Below are 25,980 nucleotides of genomic sequence, written 5' to 3'. Positions count from 1 at the left end.
GGTTACCAGTGTAATGCATTAAAAATCACGATATAACTAATTCCACTTTTTCGTTCAAAGGACATGTAAATTTTTGGTGAATCTGTTCAATATATATTTTTAAATAAATATATACAGTATAAATATATACAGTATAGTCTCGATAATACGGACATCACATGTTTCGGCGATGTCCGGATTATCGAATTGTCCGGATTACCGAGTAGTCACAAAACACATAATTTTGTAAGTTAAAATCATTAATATCGGAGGTTTACTACATAATAACCTAACATCTAAGGTAGCCAAATTCATATTAAGCAAATATCACGGGTTGCGACCATTTTAAGCAGCTCTTCTGGCTACCAAATTTACTTCTTAATTTTACTCCTCCAGTGTAATTTAGGTGACATTTCCCGTGTATTTTTGTAGTCTAAAACTTATTTACAATTGGTTATATTTATTCATAGTTTTATTAAAGAATTTAAACTTCGTAGCCCATGTACACACATTGATTTTCAGTGTATTTAAATTTTTCATTCATAATTTTGGGTACATAAGCTGCTCTGCCTGATTGCCTTGCTTTCCTGCTTCATTTTTGACATAATAAAAATAAAAGAATAAAGAAGGCCGAGGAAATATCGAACTGGGTTGCCCTATTCTTTTTTATTCTTTCATCAGAAGTAAGCAAGGTAAGCAGGCAAGGCAGCTTATGTACGCAGGCCTTAAGCTATTAATTCCAACGCTTTAAATGTTTTAAACATTTCTAGATAAAATATCATTGGAATACATTACACAGTTCCAATGGACTTTCTCACTAATCGGAAGCCTAAAGAACTAATTCCTTTAGAGGAAAGGAACACCCAACATCGATTTTTAAGGGAACTAGGTTAACCAACAAAAGGTTGAAAATACTGTTGCTCATTATAAGGTTTGTCTGGTTACCCTAAAATGTGTAACAATTGTTGCTGGAAGTCGTGTTTTAACACAAAAGTCCAGAAAAGTGAGCAATTCGAGAGAAACATTTTGACAGTTCTTTTACTGAGAGTTTGCAAATTCTTGCTGGACAAATTTCTTCTAGCAAGCACTTGCAACTCTGCTTCTTCCTGCCAACAATAAATCAGCTGTTTTTAATTATTCGGTGATTTATGTTTGTGCAAATTGAAAACAATCTTATTGTGGAAATAAGCAAGTGAAAAAGTTGGTTCTCCAAAAAAAAAATGAAAGTTAATTTTTTCGGGTCATTTTCTTTTTTATTTTTAATAAAATACAAAATGTTTGCTTGTTTGATTCCTTTAATGGCTGACTAATAGACTTCGATGGTTGAAGGGTAGACAAATCAACAGATTTAAATAGTTAATTCCATATGTGTCAACAGTGGCTAGCCACAAAGACGAGAGGTGGATCGAAAACTTTGAAAAACTTAATTTTTCTTATTTATAAACCAATTGCTATTGCTAACAACGAAAACGTCAATGAAGCAAATAAGAATCTAATGCTCAAGATAGGAAAAAATATTGATGTCCGGATTATAGAGGTACGAAAAATATGACATGTCCGGATTACCGAGTCTACAATGTAAAAAAATCTATTGTCCGGATTACCGCCTTGTGCGGATTAAGGAGTGTCCGGATTATCGAGACTATACTGTATATTTTTTAATTTTTTAACAATAATAACACTGTGATACAAAAATTGACAAAAATTTTTTGCAGGTGTTCTGATCCATAAATTCGGGTTTGTGGGAGTCCATAGAAGACGAAAATACCTTTGGTTTCTTTGGGTCACTTCGGTTTTTGGTTTTATAACGGTAAAGCGGGGTACACACGATAAGTTTTGCTCAAATAATCGGTTGCTTGCCAGTGTGGCCGTTCACTTTTGTCAGTCATCAGGCGACCACAAAATATTTTGTTGTTGCTGGACGGTTGGACAGTTATAGATAATTCCGAAAAATCGGCAGTCAAAACTGATCGTGTGTACCCGGCTTTAAAAACAAAATAAGCAAAAATGTACAAAAATAAATATGCGTTCGGTTGTTTATTTAGCCGTGTGTGTCAATATTGTGTAGCAGTTGAAGTGTACAGCTAATGCTAATGTTTTTAGATGCTGGCTTTTAAACCCTGATTTTACCAAAATTGCATCCACCTACTTCAATCCGTTCGGACGCTAGAGTGATTTCCACAGACGGACGGACCTTTTTTAAATAGTTAGAACATATTAAAAACTCAAAAACACTCATATTTTGATGCAAAATATAAAAAAACTCAAATTTTTATCTTTGATCTTGAATTCCTTCGCAACCTGTAGACCTATTTTGGTGGCTTTTGAAGTGTTATCTGTCGAACAAAAAAAGAATTATGAAAATATCTCTATTCGTTCAAAAGTTACAGAGTTTTGACGAGGAAAAACGATTCCGAACCACTGTGCGGCGTGCTCAATTCGATCACAAACAATGTTGATACACTATCGATAACGGATGTGCTTTGACAACGTATGGTATCATTTTATTCTCTGGGTGCAGCGTATTTTTCTGAATGGACCGGCATAGCCTACTTTGATGCTGGATAAACTTTTGGCAGTCATTCCTTTTGATACGTATTATAATTTTTCAGAGCTTTTGGGTCATTTGATCAGGAAGCTTGGACTTGTCCACGAAGGAAATTATATCGTTGAAATCATAATCGCAAAGACAACCTTTGATGAAAATATCAAAACAATCCTGAAACAACCATTAAACATTACAACATTATATAGTTGTAAACAGGACATCAACGAGTATCTTTGGTAAAAATTTCAAAACTATCTTCAAACAGTCCTTAAACTGCGAATTTTTTTAAGTTTTGTTAGGGAGATACCCGGAAGTTCTGTTCAATATAAACCTTTTTGGAACATGATGTATGTTTGAAGAAATTTTACGATGCGCAAAGTTTCTATCAAATCGTATACTGAATTCGTAAGTTATCGTGCTCAACATTCATTTTAGTTGGTGCCGGCAGGGTTTCTTATGAGCTTTTGGGCCATTATCTCGGCAAATATGGATCTAAAACTAAATTTATTTTTTAGGGGGGGTTTTACCTCAAGGAATGGGCCGATATGACATATCTTCGAACTAGATCTAAGTTGGACAAAATATTACGAAGTGCAACGTTTGGACAAATCGGTTGTTCCGTACGAAAGTTGTACGTATTCATTTACTCAAAGAATGGCATAACTCCAAAAATGCGTTTTTTCTACGACTTCTATTTAATCTTGTGTCAAATCTCCAAAACTAGACAAATTACAGCTGATTTGCTACGAGTTTGGCATAATTCAACAAAAATGGGTTTTGAGTTTAGGAAGCATCAAACATTTAAAATCATGCACAGAAATTTGGCAATTATATCTGAGTAGCTGTTTACTAAATATGGTCCAAGTAGTTATTTTAGTTTTTGAGTAATAAACTTTTTAAGTTGAAAAGTCAAATTTCAATCGCCAACTTAATCAGCGTTTTTCTCGAAACTGAATTGTTTGAGATGTGTCATTCTTTGAGTAAATGAACGATATGTAGAACTACGTCACGTCAGGGATTCCGGTTTAAATACCCGCGCCAAGTGATGGGTATTCCCAGAAGCATTTAAACGATATCCATTTCGGTTCATTAGAAACGGGTCTATCCCGACTTTTGTATTCTGATTTAAGGATCAAATTGCCGGGTAAACGTGTCCTTCCCCAAGAAAATAATACATTCTGGACAAAAATAAAAAATAATATTTAGAAAATTTCCCCTATTACCAACTCTTGTGATGCCATTACTTGATCATGACATTCTACCGACTGAACTTTGCTCTCTCTCAAGTCACTAGCACTGCAAGAAAAAAATTCTAGAAAATCCGTTTCAAGGTTTTCTGTATGACATTGTTTACGATACGATGCCACGGTAACATCCTTATGCATTCATTCGTTTCGTGTTGTCGTCTTATTACGACATTCTACATTGTCACAAAAGCAAGGAGTTGTGTGTGAATGCGACACAGTGATTGCAATCAAATTGCGAAAAACAAGTGTGTCGTGCCCTTTTTGGGAGTCCAACGTGGTTTGTTCGGTCGACATGTGATTTGATCTGCGTTCCTATGGTTGTTTGTAGTGCAGATTCTTTTTTTAAGTAGGGCCATGATGTTTTTTTTTCAACTTAGTTTCTTCGTTCTCTATTTTAATCCCATAGTTGTTTCTTTTGTTGCTGTTTTTTTTTTAATACACGCTCACTCACTTTTCTTTATCAGACTTTGAGTTTATTTTGCTCTTGACATTCTACAATGTTGTTATTTTGCCTTAACCATGATTGGACGCCTGTTTGTTGTTGTTGGTTGTTTTTATATTTTCTTGTCGTGGCTTTTTTACTATTATCCCATTATTTGCCGTAATCCCTTCAATAGAGTAGTTTGTCCGTCGCTCCTGTTTCGTAGAATCTTTACCTCTATAGTTTTTATTGTTTCCAAGTTTTTGTTGTTTTGTTTTTCTTCAAAACTTGTTCGGCCTATCTTGTCCGTCCATACATCCACACGTATGTCTGTCTGTCCGTATTATTGCATTCCTTCCAAGAATAACTTTGATACAAAACTATTCTGTTTACAAACAAGACCCAAGTAAAGGAATACCAAATAAGTGTGGTTTAGAGTTGCCATGTTTATCATTAAATGCTTACTCAATAGCTGAGCGTGCCTTCATGTTTTGAACTTTTTATGTTAAATAACACTGCTCAACAAAATTGAAAAACTTGAATGTTTCAAACGAAGTTGCAGTTGTTTCTAGATGAAATCGGCGAGTTATTTTCAAATCCGGTCCCGGTTTTTCTCCATCAGCTCTTGTTTTTGAGATATAGCTCAAAATCGGTTTTACGAGTTTAACCCAGACTTTCGTTATTTTCGGATACAAACAAATATTTTTTTGTGGGTTTTTCGACATTAATATATTAAGGAGATGTTGTACGCTCGATACAAATCATTTTTGAAATAGTTATGACGAGTATATATCAAAAAAATATAGAAAATATACGACGGACCTTGTAAAAATTGCTTATTTTGAGTATTTTAAGCTGTAATTACGTCATCGGGGGAAGTCATAGGATCTTCATATGGTAATGCGGATATGCTTAGGGTGTCTACTATATAGTCCAGTATTCAAATATATAATATAAAGTTCATAGCGCCCATGATTCGGCCATAACCATGAAAATAACTCGCCGATTTCATCTAGAAACAACTGCAACTTCGGTTGAAACAAAAGTCCTGTTGACCAGTGTAATCATACGAAGTTTTGAAATGGGTCTTGTTATTTGGACAGGTTATGAATGGACTCCGTAAATTCGAACTGGTTGCCCTTTTCCTTTTACTCTTCTCCCAGAAATGACTTGAGAAAGAAAGCAAGCCGCTTAGGTACCGAGGCCTTTATTCACTAAGATATAGTGCCAGTCCTGGATTTTCTTTTACTTACAAAACACCCTACTAACCCATTAATTACAAGAATAACTAGTTATCCTATGGCCACTAGAAGTTGAAAAATAAGCTAAAAAAACTGTTGTTCTATTTTTAGAACAGTTGAAATGGAATTTGTTTTCAATTTCAACACACTTCATATTTTGTTTTATTTTCTTTTGCTCTCTGCTGGATTTGATCTACGAACTTTTGTCTTTTGGCCGAACACACAATACACTGTGCCACGCGTACGAACATTAAGGGTTTTTTTAAACAAGAAAACTCGAGTGCCGACTGTGAGCACACACGCTCTGTGTCACCTTACTCATTACTTACTAAGGAGTGAAGTAAGTAGTTTTGCCTTGTTTCATTACTTTGTAATGGTACTCTTGATCAAGGAATGTGGCTGCTTCCACAAAGCAACTTGTAAGCACAACGCTACTGGAGTCAGTTCAATTGGTTTTGAAAATACGTTTTGTTTCGTGCGGGCCTTTACATCCCATCACGAACGTAGTTGAGCCAAAACAACTCTAGTTTGTCGTGGCAGATGAGATTTTTTGGCTGCGACAGATGAAGGATGTACTCCGAGGACCGCATTGCCACGAGAGTTGTTTATGGCATCTGCGTACTGTCCAAATTCGTTTGATAGGTTGCTGATCTTGAGGTTCCTTCTTATATCATTGGACCACAACATGAAAATAACGAAGATTCCTAGGATGGGAAAGTCCTATCCACCATTCGATGATTGGAATGGCTGTCGCGGTAACACCCGAGCAATTACCGGAACGTAAGCAAGCTATTGTGTAGTCCTGCTGGTCCACAAATGATATGAGTTTACCGCAGACCGACATATCGCATTATATGTGGTCAAACAATTTTCTTTGTCTGCACCCCAAGAATTTGACTTGATGACCTTGTTTCTACATCTTAGTCTATGGCAGATATATAGCTTGTGGCATGTGCAGACGATGTGAACATACTGTCGAATGTTACCCCAATAATCTTGGGATAGTTAGTGGTGGAAATTTTGTTACCATCGACCAGGACATTCAACTCTGTGCTCATCCCCGCAGTCCATGTGGTGGATTAAATAGGAGTTCAAGCTTTAACAAATGAGATTAGGGAGTGTACTTGAAGCTAATAACATACAATCATCCGCATACGTCGTTACCTCAATGTCGTCTGGGGACGTGAAAAATGCCGGAAAGGTAGAGGTTAAACTGTTCCGGAAATATCACCCCACCTTGGGGAACTCCCAGTTTCACTCTACGGGGCTTCGACTTTTTATTCCTGAATTCCACCTATAACTGGCATCCAAGCATACATATACACGCAGAAAAAAAATATTTTTCGCTTTTGTTGGAACAAAAATATTTGTTTTGGTTCCAAAAATGTATTTGTTTTGTTCAAACATTGTAATACAAATCCAAAAATACCATCTTTTGTTCCAAACATAGAAAACAAAAACAACTTTCGAATTTCCGCAATATTGTAAAAATCGTTAACAATACCGATTGTAGGAACTATGATAATCTAATTTTGTTTACATAAAGTATTGTCAACCTAGAAAACGAGCCCAGAAATTTTTGATTTGAGTGTATATACTTCTCATATACACTTTTCACATAACTTGGATATAAATGTCGCGTATAATATTGCAATCATTGATGAACACAATACATGGTTTGCTGCATTGGCTGACAACAAAGACAAACAAAAAGCCCACAAGCACCCACCACAACATAAGGAATAATTAAACACCATTACAACCTCCGGTATAACACCAAACCTCAAAGCACAATGAAGATAGAAGAATGAAACAAAACAGAAACAAATAAAAACAAGAGTCTCATTGTTGGTATACATAGACACAAAAACAAAGATAAAGGCATCATGTCATACAAAGAAAACTCACCATAATTGTTTTTTTTTCAACACGGCATCGAATAGCGAGAGAAGAGAAAAAATTGTCGAAGAAAAGAGAGAACTATTGTCCAGTTGACAAAAACTATTTTTGGATTTAACAAAACCCAATTGTTGGAATCACAATACTACATTTGGAATTTAACAATATCTTTACAATACATATTTTGCTCTTCGTATATTGTTGGATCAATCATATTTTTTTCTCTGCGTTTAATTGATTATCCAACATTTCAAACATGACCGGAGAGTGGTCTGCTCAATGTCCGATATTCCAGATGCTGGGGAGGAATAAAGTCTGATGCTATTATGGCTGGCTCCAATAGTGAAACCAACCTTCGGGCACGATGTGGATGGCCAGTGACCGGTTAAAAATTTTCGTAAGATACTCAATTCCCGACTTAGATATTTCCACATAACCATGGAGATACCGTCAGTGCTTAAAGCTTCGGGTGATTAATCATTTCTCATGCAATTTGTAACATCCTTCATTGTAAATTGTGGTGGTTACTTCTCGACAGGAAGATATATAATGCGACGTACTACTCTTCGCCCTGGAAATGCCTAGATTCTCACCAAAGTTGATTAAAATAACTTGTGAATCTCTTCGGATCAGTCGTGAATGTGACTGAGATCCTATCTTCCTACTTTCCAGGGTTGAAGAGTAACTTAATCGTTGGCCACAATTCACTAAATCCAATTTGCTTTTCCATGATTGATGGAAATGCGGTGTTCAGAAGTGATTAAATCAAACGGTCTGCTGATGGAGACGATTATAGGGAAATGGTTCGATCCAAGAGAAACGACTGGTTGTCAGGCGACGTCATTTGTCTGGACAGGCGACACGTTGTTAATGCCTGTCTCTTCGGTAATACTAATAGGGGGGTCGATAATGGAAAACTTGGGCCTATTAATCTGCTTTGGCCCTCCAGTCAATGCCAGGACGGCTGGTTCTTCGACACCGAATTTTTCCGCAACCCATGCACTTCTTCGTATCTTTCACTGACACGCTGTTGAAAGTTAAAACCGTTTCCTTTTCCTGGATTCGAGAGTGATTCACCATTTACTAGAATTCTGTTTACTTCTTGGGTCTTCAGGGTTCAGAAAAACAAACCCTTCACGGTTGACGAAACCTGCATAAATTTTATGGACCATGATTTACAGATGGGATGACCCATGTTGTTTAGAGAAGATGCAGTCTACGCACTGGCGGAGGTACATAGGAAGTACAAGGTCGATATTATTGATTAAACGAGGCGAATAATGTACTCAACATGACCAATTTATGCTTGAAAGCACTCTTTGTCACGATAAGATATCAGCGCAGTTGGAACGTATTGCTCACCCTATTCAAATCTAGGAACCCATAACAAAGATGGAAACATCAAACTGATGGCTTTGGTACAGGCACATCATCCTATAATAATAGCGAAGACAACGAATACTAGTGAAAACGACGAAGATACCACAGATCCAATCCCAGAAGATGGTATCGAGCGTTCTAAACCGAAATGTTAAAAACCGGAGGCGATACCCTGGTAAGGTGTATGCAGAGGCTAAGGAGGAACGCATACGACGATTGGAGCCTGAGCATCCTGTGTCCAGTTCACAAGAAAGAGGATAAGACTGTGTGCTCTAACTACAGGGGCATAAGTCTGCTCCTTATTGCTTATAAGATAGTGTAAGGCATATTGGGTGAACGACGAAACCAAAGGGTTTACGATCCAGATATTTAACCTGTGGCAAATCCTGTAAATGACCTATGAGATGCAGATCAACACTTACCATATTTTTTGATTATAAATCAGTCTTCGACAGCCCCTTACGTTCAACGGTATTCCAAGCTATATCTGTATTTGGCATTCCCGCAAAGTTCTTTCGGCTTTGTAAGATGACTTTAAGTGGAAATCTTTTATTAGTTCGGCTTATAGGAGAAACGTTTTGTAGAGGGTCAATTATCAGGCCCCACGGCGGTACACTCAGAGCGGAAAGGCCAAGCCACCGATGGGGCTAAGAAGTGTTCAATGAGATCAAAAAGAGTGATTAAGTAACAGACAGACTTACGACATCAGTGTCCTCTGCCGGGACACATAGGTAACTATGTATGTACTATGTACATCGGATAGAGCCTGCAAATTATTCCATCACTAAATAACGTATTTATATAGTACTTTTTAGTAGCCATAACTAATTATAAATCAACCTACTAACCCATTATTTTAACAAGGACATATTACCCGAAACAATAAGTTGTCTTATGGCCACTAAAAGTCGACAAAAAAGCTGAAAACAGATACACTCTATTTTTAGAACTGTTTATGTGAATTTATACAAATTAAATTTAACAACACTCCACATTTTTTTTTTTGCCCTACGCCCGGCAAACAAACGAATTTCTGATTTGTAGCTAAAAACACTATGCTACGCTTGCGAACATTAAGGATTATTTGAAAAAAATATCTCACACGATCTGTGCCGCAGTACAGTGGTTCCGTCCGTGGACAAGAATCGAAATCGTTAAAATTCCCAATATAGAGAGATACATTTATATGGAGCTATACCTAAACATGGACGTTTGTATGCAAGTAGGTGTTTTGTTTACTCAGAACTCAAAAACCAAAATTTGGACTTACTGTATTTTTCTATATTTTTGGCACGTTATAAACCTATGATAAAAATTTCGATGCGGTAGCTCGATTAGAACTATTTTTGGCACTCCTTTCCATACAAATGGGACCATTGTGCACAGTGCACATCACCGACGGAGCCACCAAATGTGTTTACTTATTTCTTTCTTGCAATGAAACCGGAAACAACCAAAGTATTACAAATTTGTCATTCCTTCTAATAATATGTTGTCTTAGGGTAACCCTAGTCCACTTCATCTTCGACAGCACATCACCACTGATGTCGATTCGTGAGTAAATATGTATCAGAAGAAATTCAAAAGAAGCTAAAAACTTATAGAAACCATAAGAATTGACTTGAACATTCCAACAAACATATGTATACCTTTGCACATATACATACATACGTATTAAAATAAGATATTGATGTCCATGGTAGGTGCACATGCACACTCCTAGTTTTTTATATTACGGGCCTCAGAATTTAAGGCCCCTAGCGAAACATATTGTAAATCTCAAAGTCAAATTAAGTGGAAGCAGCGTTAAGAATGTCTCCAATGATATTTCGAGATTTATTCACGAAAAGTTCGCACACATGTGTACATAAGTATGAACAAATGTCCCCCAAATCATCACTGAGATTATTATAGAACATCAAGGCCACCACACGCTTTGACTACCAACCTGTCAATTCAATTCTCTAAGATGCATAGTAGAAAGTTGATACTCATCCATTTGGATCACAAACAAAGAATTCGAAGGGAAGAATTGCAAAAAAGCAGGACAAAAAAATAAAATAAAACTTCCAGAATTCAATTAAAAAATTACGTAATTTGTGTTTAGGTTAAACTGAACTAAAAGACGATGGCAGATGAGAAGGAAAAGAACCCAATAACAACAACAACGACAACATCCATCGAGAATATGGACAAAAGGCAAAAAACAGCAACACGATACTAAAAATGGACAGAATCTTTGGAAAAGACCAAATGGTACACCATCAGCATAATCGATGGTGGATAGAAAAGAAGCCACAAGATAGAGAGTGTGAGCAAAACGTAGTCCAGAAATCAGGCTATTGTGTCATTTAAGAACTACATTACGCTACGATACAAAATGCATCTTGTCCCATTAACTTTCAAAGACACATATTATACATACATACACACAGACACATCCATCAATGATTTTGCTTTTATCCAAAATCCGGATGTTGCAAATTGATTCGAGTTGATGGGTCATTATTTTTGGAGAGTGTTCTGTTTGCGTGTATGGCTGTGTGACTTTTTCAATTTATTTTTTTGCATTTTAATTGGGAATTTTTCAATTAAAGGCCTATTGATGGAAAGGGTTTTTTTAAGAAATGAGTTGCAATTTTAAGAGAAAATGAGTTGCCTGAAATTTACTTATTTCAGTTCATTTATAGGAACCTATATTACTGGTAATTTAAATAATCCATCCTTAAAGTTGCTAGTAGTATAGAATGAAAAGACATGTCAGAGACTTTGAGAACAATAAGTGTAGCAAAGAACAGTACAATGCTGGCAAACAGGGAATATGATCAAAACTCTGCCGAGCCGACAATTCTTTGACAAAGGCTACAAAGTGATCTCGAAAATTCTTTGACAAAGGCTACAAAGTGATCTCGAAAATTATAGAGTGTGCCTTGCCGCGGAATCGACTTCAGAGCCTGGGGCAGAAGACAGCTGATGGGAGAATTTTGTTCAATCACATATTCGAAACGTGGATTTTTAAGAATTTTTTTCAATCACATATTCGAAATTGGACTTTTTAAATTTTTGTTCAAGCGCATATTTGAAGCGTGGGTTTTTTAAGATTTTTTAAGCACCTATTCGAAACGTGGATTTCACGAGTTTTACGATTTTTTTCAAGCACCTATTCGAAGCGTGGATTTTTTAAGAATTTTTTTCAAGCTCCTAATCGAAGCATGGATTTTTTAAGAAATTTTTTCAAGCACCTAATCGAAGCGTGGATTTTTTAAGAATTTTTTTCAAGCACCTAATCGAAGCGTGGATTTGTTAAGAGTTTTTTAAAAATTTTTTAAACACCTATTCGAAGCGTGGATTTTTTAAGATTGTTTCAAGCACCTATTCGAAGCGTGGATTTTTTAAGAATTTTTTTCAAGCACCTAATCGAAGCGTGGATTTGTTAAGAGTTTTTTAAAAATTTTTTAAACACCTATTCGAAGCGTGTATTTATTTGTTAAGAGTTTTTTTCAAGCACCTAGTCGATGCGCGGATTTTTTAAGAATTGTTTTCAAGCACTTATTCGATGCGCGGATTTTTTAAGAATTGTTTTCAAGCACTTATTCGATGCGTGGATTTTTTAAGAATTTTTTTCAAGCACCTATTCAAAGCTTGGATTTTTTAAGAATTTTTTTCAAGCACCTGTTCGAAGCGTGAATTTTTTAAGAATTTTTTTCAAGCAACTATTCGAAGCGTGGATTTTTTAAAAATTGTTTAAACACCTATTCAAAGCTTGGATTTTTTAAGAATTTTTTTCAAGCACCTATTCGAAGCGTGAATTTTTTAAGAATTTTTTTCAAGCAACTATTTGAAGCGTGGATTTTTTAAAAATTGTTTAAACACCTATTCGAAGCGTGGATTTTTTTAAGATTTTTCAAGCACCTATTCGAAGCGTGAATTTTTTAAGAAATTTTTTCAAGCACCTATTCGAAGCGTGGATTTTTTAAAAATTGTTTAAACACCTATTCGAAGCGTGGTTTTTTAAGAATTTTTCAAGCACCTATTCGAAGCGTGGATTTGTTAAGAGTCTTTTTTCAAGCACCTATTCGAAGCGTGGATTTGTTAAGAGTCTTTTTTCAAGCACCTATTCGATGCGCGGATTTTTTATGAATTGTTTTCAAGCACTTATTCGATGCGTGGATTTTTTAAGATTTTTTCAAGCACCTATTCAAAGCCTTGATTTTGTTAGAATTTTTTTTCAAGCACCTATTCGAAGCGTAGATTTTTTAAGAATTTTTTTCAAGCACCTGTTCGAAGCGTGGATTTGTTAAGAGTTTTATTTTTCAAGCACCTATTCGATGCTTGGATTTTTTAAGATTTTTTCAAGCACCTGTTCGAAGCGTGGATTTGTTAAGAGTTTTATTTTTCAAGCACCTATTCGATGCGCGGATTTTTTAAGAATTGTTTTCAAGCACTTATTCGATGCGTGGATTTTTTAAGAATTTTTTCAAGCACCTATTCGAAGCGTGGATTTTTTAAAAATTGTTTAAACATCTACTCAAAGCGTGGATTTTTTAAGATTTTTTCAAGCACCTATTCGAAACGTGGATTTTTTGAAGCACCTATTCGAAGCGTGGATTTGTTAATAGTTTTTTTTTCAAGCACCTATTCGAAGCGTGGATTTGTTAAGAGTTTTTTTTTGAAGCACCTATTCGAAGCGTGCATTTTTTAAGATTTTTTTTGAAGCACCTATTCGAAGCGTGGATTTGTTAAGAGTTTTTTTTGACGCACCTATTCGAAGCGTGCATTTTTTAAGATTTTTTTTCAAGCACCTATTCGAATCGTGGAATTTTTAAGAATTTTTTTCAAGCACCTTTCCGAAGCGTGGATTTTTTAAGAATTTTTTTCAAGCACCTATATAAAGCATGGATTTTTAAGAATTTTTTTCAAGCACCTATTTGAAGCGTGGATTTTTTAAGAATTTTTTTCAAGCACCTATATAAAGCATGGATTTTTAAGAATTATTTTCAAGCACCTATTCGAAGCATGGATTTTTTAAAAATTTTTTTCAAGCACCTATTCGAAGCGTGGATTTTTTAAGATTTTTTTCAAGCACCTATTCGAAGCGTGGATTTTTAAGAATTTTTGTCAAGCACCTAATCGAAGCGTGGATTTTTTAGAATTTTTTCAAGCACCTATTCGAAGCGTGAATTTTTTAAGAATTTTTTCAAGCACCTATTCGAAGCGTGAATTTTTTAAGAATTTTTGCAAGCACCTATTCGAAGCGTGGATTTTTAAAGAATTTTTGCAAGCACCTATTCGAAGCGTGGATTTTTAACGTTTTTTAAAGCACCTATTCGAAGCGTGGATTTTTTAAGAATTTTGTTCAAGCACATATTCGAAGCCTGGATTATCCTTTGCTTAAACGTCAAATGAAATCCAATGGATTTTAGATGAGTTTTCATTTGACGTATACACAAGGGAATTGACAGTTGAAATCGAGTGAATTTCGTAAATGTAAACCAAGCATAAGAGTATTTTCTCAATCAAAAACCAGGGATTGTTATGTAAGAATACATCTACATGCATATAAGTACCTATTACCCTTCAAAGTTGTTGGGATTTTTAACAGAAAGCCCGAAAACTCTTCGGGTTTTAGAGAAAAAACGTATTTCTTAAAATGTCTCAAAAATACATATAATTTTCATATAAAAATGTAAGCTTTCTCTCCCCCTTTTTTGCGAGGAAACTTAAAGGGGGTTATCATGAATGAAATTTCCCCGGGAGTTTTGTCTTTCCGCCGTTGCAACTTAAGGGAAAAAGTGAAAAAATGCACGGGGAATTGCCATTCAGGATAACCCCCAATGTTTTATATGCAAATGATATTTCTGAGATTTTCTAAGCATTTTTTAATAAATAACTTTTTCCTCTAAAACGTATAGTTCTCCTACAATCGGGCTTCCTTTTAAAAATGTCGAAAATCTTAAAGGGCAATCGATTTTTCTGAATTGCTTGATTTTTAGGCTAAATGCGTGGAAATGCATAGGCCAAATGAAACTTTATAAGCATGAAATGACAGATAACAGACAATACTATAACAGAATGCAAAAAATTCCACAAAAATATGCAAAATACCCGAGTTTTACGCGGATTTTTGCAACCATTTCTTGTGGCGTTTAAACGACCAGCGGCTTTAAGTGGGTTAATTAAAGAAACTCAAGTGGATACTTTTGACTGTGACTCACATTATTTAACATTATGCTCAGAAGACCCATTGATTAATTTATATTTACCAACACGAATGACAATGCGAGAAAACAACCAAATTGTACCAAATTGTTCACTATTAAGTTTTTTGGCGTATTTGAAACTTTTTATAGATTAAAAAGCTATATAATGTGTTTTATAAGACGATGAACTTATACTTTTGTTTAAGTAGTATATTTTATTAAAGAAAAGCATATAATTATGAAAATACTAAAAAGTACAAATTGCGTATTACAGTCGTTTTATCTTTATAAACGCAAGATTCCACATAAGCACAAAATTAGTAAATAAAGCCAATGTTTTCAAGGTTGACTAACCAATAATAAAAAAATCGTTTTCATTGTCAGAAATAGCATCGCCTAAGAAATGGTGTTTCTTGGCCATAAGAATTGGTGTGATTTATCTGCTTAAAATATTTCTTCTTCTGCTGCACTTAGCTTTTTATCAGGCGATTCGCTGAATATTGATATAACATCTAGGAATTGAAGAATAAACATGTATAAATAAGCACAAATAAACAAAATGTCCTTAAATTTTCTTACAATACAGCTGTATAAATATTGCAAAAATCTCGCAATCAATTTTTGCCAAATAACCCTTCAACATTCTAACTCATTATTATGCCATGTCCAAATATCAGATGAAAGTTGCGTTCATCACTTCCTGCGAGACGGGATAATATTCGTCATCTTCTCTAAAGATTCCATAAAATTTCTAATAGTCGAAGTTTCTCCACAAATGTTGTCAGCCGCCTCAGAACCTGCATTTTGATATAAAATTGTCTATTTTTTCACTTTTCTGGTATTTTCCTTTCCTAATTTCCTTTGCTCATACTTGTTGTTATTAAAATTATATATTTTATTGATTTTTCACAAAAACACAGTACTTTATGCCAAACAATTAAGAAAATGAAAAAAAACTAAGAAGATGCTTCGTTGGGCTATCAGTTTTTACTAAAAACAATGCTTCTTCTTATTAAGGTAAAAGTATCAATTGTCGACAACCTGTTGACAAAGTGTTGACTTTGTCACCATAATAGTAGACAAAGTGGTGACATGTCGACACATGTCCCCATGCTTCCTACAGGGTGTGTATAAGAGCCCTGTAGGAAGTGTGGGGTCATGTGTTGACATGTCGCCACTTTGTCTACTAATATGGTGACAAAGTCAATACTTTGTCACCAGGTTGTCAACTATTGATACCTTTAACTTAATAAGAAGAAGCATTGTGTATATTGACAGATGATAGCCCAACGAAGCATCTTTTTTTTAATTTTCTTAATTGTTTGGCGTAAAATAATTTTTGCGGTTGGTGAAAAACGTGTTTTTGTAAAAATCAATAAAACGTGAAAACTTAAAGCATATAATTGCTCTGTTCCAGAACTTGCAAGAAGCTACTATTTTTTACTACGATAACATTTTTTCCTTTATGTTATCGGCAAAAATAGTAAAAATTAGTAGATTCTTGCAGTTCTGCAACAGAACAAATTTCAATAACAAGTATGAGCAAAAGAAAATATAAAAGACAAGTGAAAAATAAACAATTCTATAGCAAAGTAAGAATTCTGAGGCGACTAACAACATTTGTGGTGAAAATTCGACAATTAGACATTGTGTGGAACCTTTAGAGAAGATTGTGGAGCCTGATGTATATATTGTCCCGTCTCGCTGGAAATGCTGAATGGAACTAAACATAATAATGAATTACAATGTTGAAGAATTATTTGGCAAAAATCGATTGTGAGATTTTTTCCAATGTTATACAGCTGTAATAGGCAAGCAAATTTAAGGACATATTTTTTATTTATGTTTATTTATACATGTTTATTCTTTTCAATTCCTAGATGTTATATCAACATTCAGCGAATCGCCTGATAAAACGTTAAGTGCAACAGAAGAACTATTTTAAGCAGGCAAGTCATTTGTGCGACTTGGCCAAGAAAATAAAACGAAAACGTTTTTTATTATTTATATGTTAAAATGTTTAAGCAGCCTTGAAAACATTGTCTTTATTTACTAATTTTTACTTATGTATGTGGAATCTTTGGCTTAGCCATTTAAAAAGATAAATATACTGTAATACGTAATTTGTACATTTTTAGCTTTTTCAATATTATTTGCTTTATTCTTTAATGAAATATAGTATTTAAACAAATTTGTAGCTTCATCTTCTTATTAAACGTACTATATACCTGTTTTGTCTATGAAAAGTTCCAAATAAGCTAAAAAAATTAGTATTGAAAATCTGGTACTATTGACTCACTACCTCCAATGTCTATACTGACTCACTACCTCCATTGTCTATACTGACTCACTACCTCCAATGTCTATACTGACTTACTACCTCCAATGTCTATACTGACTTACTACCTCCAATGTCTATACTGACTCACTACCTCCAATGTCAACACATGGTTCCTCAGGAACTACTGACTTACTATTGACATACTAGTTCCATTGTCAGTACTGACTTTCGAGTGACACGTTCATACAAAATGTCTATAGGAAATTACATAAGTTGTCTACAGTTTGTCAGTAGTACTGTTGACAATGTCAGTAGTAAGTCAGTATAGATTCACTATTGACATTTCCTACAGGGAGTACATAGTGGTAAAGCAAAAGAAAACAACTGAACTCCATGCGAATGCAGGACAAAAAAGAGATTGCGATAACTAGAAAAGAATCAAACCAGCTAGCAATGCATTCTTATGTTGCATAAACATGCTGCATAGCGATTATGTGGTATCTACATAAATATACTCGTACATACTACATTCATACATACTTACATTCACTATTGGGTATTTCACTTTTATTTGCTGCAAATTGCATTGTAAAATGCATGCAGCACAAAATCCAATATTCTACCTCAGTCAGAGAGAATTGTGGTTGTGTGACAACAACAATTGTTGTTGTATTAATACTCGTACATACACTATGCTTGCAGGCTATATTCACCGGTTCGAAAAGAAATTGAAAACATGCAACACAGCCAGCATTTGCAACATATACATACATGTATGTATTTATGTGTGTATGCATGTTGCTGCAGAAGGAAACAGAGTTACCAAATCAAATGTTGACAGAATATTAGAATGATCGGAAAGTTGGGTAATACTTACGTCATTTTTCCACAATAGGTATATTATTTCACATATTAATTATGTAATTGTAATAATTAATATTGCTTCTTTGGTAGGTCAACATAAGGCACCAAATTTTAAATAACACCTTCTGAGCTTTAAATTGGTCTCAATTGTGTAGACAAATACTTGAGATATAGAAAAGGTCGCTCAGTCCATATTTACATTAGGCCATTTTCCTTGCGGCAATTGTCAGTTTGATGGAGAGAGGGGTGAGGAATATGGTCCCGAGCGATCTTTGTTTCTATAGTAATTTATAAGGTGCTATTTCACAAAAATTCTCCAAGGGCTGCAATTATGGTACAATCGATGAGAAAGCTTTACGAGTTCATTGTTGTGGCTAAACAACGAATCCTACAAAAAATTGTGAAAATCGGATCGAATTTTGATATAGCTATATAGGGCAAAAATACCAAAAATCGGCCAAATACTTATATTGGAGCTATAAAAAAGTCGGATACGATTTTCACAAATAATGGTATGATTCTTTTTTTTTAACCACAGCAATGAAATGGTAAAGTTTTTTCTTCGATTGGACCATAATAGCGACCCTAAGAGATTTTTAGAAAAATGGAAACAAAGATCGCTTATTTTTGAAGAATACTCAGGTACAAAAAATAGCAAAAATGTAGTGCCCGAAGGTGTTCGAAAGTGAATTTTTCTCGACTCTGAACGTCATCTACAAAGATGTCAATATTAAAAGATAGGAAAAGTCAATTGTTAAAAATTAACTGCAGGTGGAGTTAACCTCTGTTGCTACGATATCATAGCAACATTCTGTTAAATGAAAACTGTTACTCATTGGAATATTGACAAGAAAAACATTAAAACTCAAATTTTACGGCGTTGACTTTTGTTTTTTTATTAAATAAAACATAAGAAATAGTGAAGAAATAAATTTCTGCCACAAAACACGACGTTAATGTTTTCTGCCGCGAGAAATGGGAATCAAAAACGATTGGCATTGCTGTTATCAATTCCAGTGTGTTGTGTAGCCATCTGTAACCAAAATGTGGAACTATTAGCATATGTTTTTGGAAAATGCATTTGTTCGGGTCTTTATTACTTTACGTCTTTGTCATCTACCCTTACATGATGAACTAGTTATTAAAATATATTTTTGCTTCATGTAAATTATTCATATATGTATGTAAATTATCTCACCTGCCTAAAAGGGGATTTAACACAGTTTTGAGGGGTGTTCGAATACATATGAGCTTTGCATACTGTATATGAACTGATAAAATAAGAGTGACCACTATTTGCACATACTAATTCGACATTCCCAGTGAGACGATTTCAAAACAAGAAGTCAAAGACGTATAGCAATAAAGACTCGAACAAATGCATTTTCCAAAAACATATGATAATAGTTCCACATTTTGGTTTCAGATGGCTACACAACTCACTGGAAATGATAACAGCAATGTCAATCGTTTTTGATTCCAATTTCTCGCGGCAGAAAACATTAACGTCGTGTTTTGTGGCTGAAATTTATTTCTTTTCTTTTTTTATTGTTCATTCAATGAAAAAATCAAAAGTGAATGCCGTCAAACTTGAGTTTTAATGTTTTTCTTGTCAATATTCCAATGAGTAACAGTTTTCGTTTAACAGAATGTTGCTATGATATCGTAGCAACAGAGGTTAACTCCCTCTACAGTTAATTTTTCACAATTGACTTTTCCTATCTTATAATATTGACATCTTTGAAGAAGTAATGAAAAGTTTTAGGTTAAAATACAGTTAGGCAACAAATGTATTGCAAAAACCAAAATTGTAGAAAATTTCACATTAACCGTTCGTTTATGGCAACAAATTATGTAAAAACTAAAGGGTTTTTGTGCAAACATCTTGCTATTAGTCCTATTGCGGTTTATAATAAATACGGTGAAAAATAAGAATTACCTACTACTTTCAGGTGTCAATAAAAGTATTGCAAAAATTACCAAATCTATGGTTTCTTGGAGAATTACGAAAGTTTAATTCCTTAATGAGTTGTCTATACACTTTGGATAATCATTGGAGCTTTAATGAGCTTAGTTAACCCAAAATTAAGGCTCTGCACTCTAAGGGTACTGGTTCCCCAATTTTTAGTAAATCTTGATTTTTCGTTAGATGATCTTTTGCGAGTTTGTTCTTCAAATGAACCTTAAAAATTTTTAAGGGTTGATATCAGGATTTTAGCACATGGTATTTATCATTTTAGTGTTGTTATATTACATTAGCAATTTACACAAATAAGATTAATATGTCCTGATCTGCCCTTTGAAATGGTGGTAGTTGAACTTGTTTGAGCTTTCTGGATCCTTTTTACTGACTTTCAGAATAACGACTATTAAATATTTCCTAAAGATGTTAGTTGGGATGTCTTCCCAAGCATTAGCATGTCCGTGAACCCGATTTCTCATACTATTTTGTTTGGTAAAGAATATAGTACTCAAAAATTTGGTATCCCAGTGTCACCAGGGGCTCAATTCTGTTTCTATGAAAACTTTTATAAAGGAAAAAACTGTCAAATTAAAAAAAATTATAAAGGATATATTTTTCATTTCAAATTTTCATAGAACAAGAATCCAGCCCCTGTAGGGGTTTAATTTCCATATTTGATGGGTTTTACTGGATTTGCAAACTTTTTGTGATTTATTATAATAGTAGAGGATATCTCTCCATTTTGTAAAAAGGAAATGTTCTGTTGCAGATCTTTTCAAAATACTGTACTGAGGGTATATTTTTTCCCTATACTTTCCGTTACTGACGTTTTCAAAGCGAAAATCAGACTGTTTTACATTGGTCCATTTTACTTTTCCCGTTGCAATACTTTTATTGACACTTCAAAGCAGTAGGTAATTCTTATAGTACGTTTAGACTATGGGGGATTTAGCAAATCCAGTCGATTTAAGTTGTCATTTTCATGCAATATACATACACTCCACGTCAGTAGAATAGAACACCTACATTTTTGTTAATGTTAGCTTATTTATCCTAAAACGAATGAATCTGCATTTTTAATCTTGTGGGGATTTAATGTCTAAGATGTTCCGTATCAAACACAGAAAAAATTATGTTTCTAGCTCTTCGCGAAATGATTTTCTGATCAATTTTCCGATAGTACTATGAAAAATAGGCATTTATTTTTGGTCATCAGGATAGAACAGTCAGTATATTTTCGCGAATTTTTGAGATATTAACGCCGAATTTTCTTTCAGTCGATAAAGCAAGGCTTTCTAATCATTTTTACCAAAGAAAACCTATAAATTATTCCGCGGGCACCGAAATAACAGCGTTAAAGGGTTTAAATTGACAGATTTATGAAACATCTCGAAATATCAATAGGAGTCGCGCAGTTATGTCATATTTCTTCACAATAAGATAGAATATGACACTGACAACCTCGACGGATACAATCGAGTGCTTTGGATGCTGATAAAATGGAACATTTTCAAAATAATTATGAAAAACGTCAAAATTTCTTATAAAACCATGATGTTTTATTCAACAAAATGGGGTTTCCGCGAAAAAGTCTGCCGTTTAAAGGTTTGGAAATATGCTCCAGATTTGGAGGAAGATAATCTAATACGAAAACAACCGTTATTTTAATACACTGAGGGAAATTTTAGTACTTTTTAAAACAACATACAAAACCTAAAACCTCAATTTCCATGATTGTGTTTTCCCGCGAAAACTGGGCTTTTACATTTGCGAGTTCAGTTAAAAAAACTACTAGTTCTTAAAATCCGGTATAGAGAGCATAACCTGGTCCATTTATATTGCAGCAAAACACTGTTGAGAACAGTCACGGACACCGAAAAAAGAACACATATAAAACTCGAAGTTCAAAGGGTGTGTTCAATAGGGCTATGACTTTTTTACAACCTCATATCCCTGTATCATAGCGTGATGAGTTTTGCCATAAGATTACATAAAATCTTAATTAAAAGGTGATTCGGTGAAAAAACCTCACGCACAAAATGATTTTAAAATTTGAATTTATCAAAATTATGGACATTTTTTTGAAGTCAATGAAAACAGATATATAATTGAAAATAAACTTTGGAGCCACATGAAATAATTAAAATGGCATAAAATTTATTTCTCACTATTTTACTTCAATTCTGAGAATCGTAAAAATGTCGTAAACGCTTTTATTCAAAAATATAATTTTTTAACAAAAAACAAAAAATTTGAATTTTTTTCAAAGTGACTTTTTTCGCGACTTTTTTAATATTTTAATGAAATAAACGTTATTATAGTTATTAGTAGGCTTATATTTATTCATTCGTGCAACAAAAAAATAATTTTTTGAAAAAAATTTTTTTTTTCATTTCATATATTGTTTCAAAAAATTATTTTTTTAAAATCGATTTGTGCGTGAACTTTTTTTATATTTCAATGGAATAAACGATAGCATAGTGATTAATAGGCAAAAGTTCATTCATCCCTGCTACAGGAAATCATTTTTGAGGAAAAATGTCAAAAAGTCATAACCCTAGTGTTCAATTTTAAAAATGTGCTAAAATTTCCCTCAGTGTATTAAAATAACGGTTGTTTTCGTATTAGATTATCTTCCTCCAAATCTGGAGCATATTTCCAAACCTTTAAACGGCAGACTTTTTCGCGGAAAACCCATTTTGTTGAATAAAACATCATGGTTTTTATAAGAAATTTTGACGTTCTTCATAATTATTTTGAAAATGTTCCATTTTATCAGCATCCGAAGCACTCGATTGTATCCGTCGAGGTTGTCAGTGTCATATTCTATCTTATTGTGAAGAAATATGACATAACTGCGCGACTCCTATTGATATTCCGAGATGTTTCAAAAATCGGTCAATTTAAACCCTTTAACGCTGTTATTTCGGTGCCCGCGGAATAATTTATAGGTTTTCTTTGGTAAAAATGATTAGAAAGCCTTGCTTTATCGACTGAAAGAAAATTCGGCGTTAATATCTCAAAAATTCGCGAAAATATACTGACTGTTCTATCCTGATGACCAAAAATAAATGCCTATTTTTCATAGTACTATCGGAAAATTGATCAGAAAATCATTTCGCGAAGAGCTAGAAACATAATTTTTTCTGTGTTTGATACGGAACATCATAGACATTAAATCCCCACAAGATTAAAAACGCAGATTCATTCGTTTTGGGATAAATAAGCTAACATTAACAAAAATTTAGGTGTTCTATTCTACTGACGTGGAGTGTATGTACATATGTATGTCAAATCGATATAATGCACTTAACCCAGATATGCCCAATGTCCTATACATAGTACACACTTCTTGATGACATGATACTTTACATCTATATAAGTACCGTTTTTTATGTTGGCACACTCAGTATTCATCAAAACCTCGTGGGAGATTTACTGTTCCTATTATTTTTTGCTACTATTGTTGAGTTATTGAATAATTAATTAGTAATATTTTCATAATGAGTGAATATGGGGCCACGTTTACACGGTACGTGTATTTTGACACATTTACACGTGAATAAATACTATATTTTCTTCCGATTTTTATTTATAAAGAATTGCTTGGGTGTTATACAGTAGTTTTCGCTTACCTGCACATGGAAAAATTGCAGACATTTTTGTGCACGTAAGCCAAATATGCAGTTATCTTTAATAAATTTGATAAAAAGTAGCATATTTATTTTATGGAAGAAAAATGAAATTGGGCAGCTAACGCCAAAACGCAGCTAGAACTAATGCAGTTAAGTGAAAACTACTATATAAACATTTAGTTTTTTTTTTTAGTTTTTTTGTTGTGACGCCTTAAAGTTTGGTGTCCTATATGTAGGACATTGGGCATATTATATGATATGTATTTGACTTATTTTCTATAGATGATTCTCTAAATATAACTGAAATGATTACTTGGAGTAATTTTTCATGGTGGGTTCGTTCATGTATTTCCCCAATTGTAGCACACTGTGTGAGTATGGGGGTACATATAACTTGGCAGATTCAGAAGCATAATGCGGGAACTATAGATCAACTGTCTTTTAAAAGAAGAATCGCTAATACTCTACTTTTTGGATGCAAAAATGTCCTGAAAGCAAGAATGTCCTGATCCATCGCTTAGTGTAAATAGGGCCAATTTCTCGGAAATGGGCAATTTTTCAAGAAAATTCTACAGCAATCTGTCATCAAAGAAGCCTGTCATAAAAAAACCTTTACTAGGTATACCTATGCCGAAAATGTGGCATAGACTTTCATGTAATATTTTTTGTGTCGTATCAGACACAGTAGGTCATGTGCCCAATGTCCTATATATAGGACGGCTTCAAAAACCACTTTTTTCAATAATTGTTTAAAAACCTATAAACACAGTGTTTTTATTTCTCATTTACTTCCAAAATAATATAAAAATACTTTTGAAATCATCAAGACCAAGCAACCCTGCAAGCAAAAACTATCGCGGAAGTGACATAGGCGTGTCGCCCAGGGCGATGAAAACAGTCGCGGCGATAGTCGCAGAAGTCACCCCGAAGTGACCTCCGTTGTGAAGAAATGAACCACGCCGGCGTGTCGTTTTGGAAGTCACTCCAGCGACACTTCTAGAAGATCATTTCCGCGATAGTTCTAAAAATTGAAAAAAAAAAAATATATATTTTTGTTCTATTTATTTTTATTTAATTTTTTTATTTTTATTTATTTTTTATTTTTATTTATTTTTTTTAATTTTACTCATTTTATATTTTTTTTTTTTGCAATCTCCGCCTACATTAATTTTGTCATTTTAAAAATTTGATGTTTTGTTGCCTGATTTGGGAAGCGAACCCGGGCCTTCAGAGTGCAAAGCGAGTATGATTACCACTGCACCACCGCGTCATATAACCATCAGATAGAAAATGTTCTATAGGTATTTGTTCAAATGTGTTGAAACATTAAATAAATGTAAACAATCGCCTTGGAAGTCACTCCGAAGTGTCGGCATACGCGATAAAACGTAATCACAATAAGGCTATAGAAGTTGTTTGTGTAATTCACCAACGATCTTCCTGGGCGTGTCTCCGGAGTGACCTCTTAGGCGAGGGAGTGCGAAACTCACTTCCAATTGCTGGCAGGGAATGGGCATATCTGGGTTAAACATGTTGTAAATGTATAGTCTAACATGCGTTTGAGTCTGTATTTGTTATAAATCGAAAAAAAACTTTGTATATTTTGACGGAATATCGTTTTGAGGACTAATAGCAACAGATAGTTTTTAGTTTGTTTTAGGTGATGCCATAAACGAACAATTAATACGAATTTTTCTACAATTTTGGTTTTTGTAATACATTTGTTGTCTAAGTCCCAATTTACATTAGGCGAGTTTACTTGCGGCAATTGTCAGTTTGTTGGAGAGAGAGGTGAGGTATATGGTAACCCTTTGCCTCTCAACACCCTCTCTCACCCACAAACTGACAATTGCCGCAAGTAAACTCGCCTAATGTAAATTGGGACTAACTGTAAATAAAAATAACTGTAAATAAAAAGGAATAATAAGCATGATCCCATTATCCTTTGCAATAATCAAGCGCGTACAGTCATTTCGTTCCGAATAACATTGCAAATTTCTCAATTCAATAATTCTGTCGCGGCAACCCTGCCAAGCACACTGGTGTTTGATGATGACAACGAAAAGTAACAACAGCAGCGGCAAAAAACAACACAAGAAGAAAGAAAAAGCCAAAACATATTCCAAAACTGCAAACACAAACCACAAAGCAGAACCAACAGAGAAGAAACCGCGCAGCTTTCTCTCATACAAATAAAAACAAAAACTCGTGGTGGAAAAACAGCTCCATTCATATTAGTGCTGTTTTACATTTAAGCGACTTGTCTTACGATTTTTTGTCTCCTCTTTGCTCATCTTCGTAAATTTCACACACAGGGTTGCA

This window comes from Musca autumnalis, unplaced genomic scaffold (assembly GCF_047663935.1).
Source record: "Musca autumnalis isolate F117 unplaced genomic scaffold, ASM4766393v1 scaffold_1, whole genome shotgun sequence".
In the NCBI taxonomy this organism is placed as follows: Eukaryota; Metazoa; Arthropoda; class Insecta; order Diptera; family Muscidae; genus Musca; species Musca autumnalis.
This window is presented reverse-complemented; position numbering follows the sequence as displayed.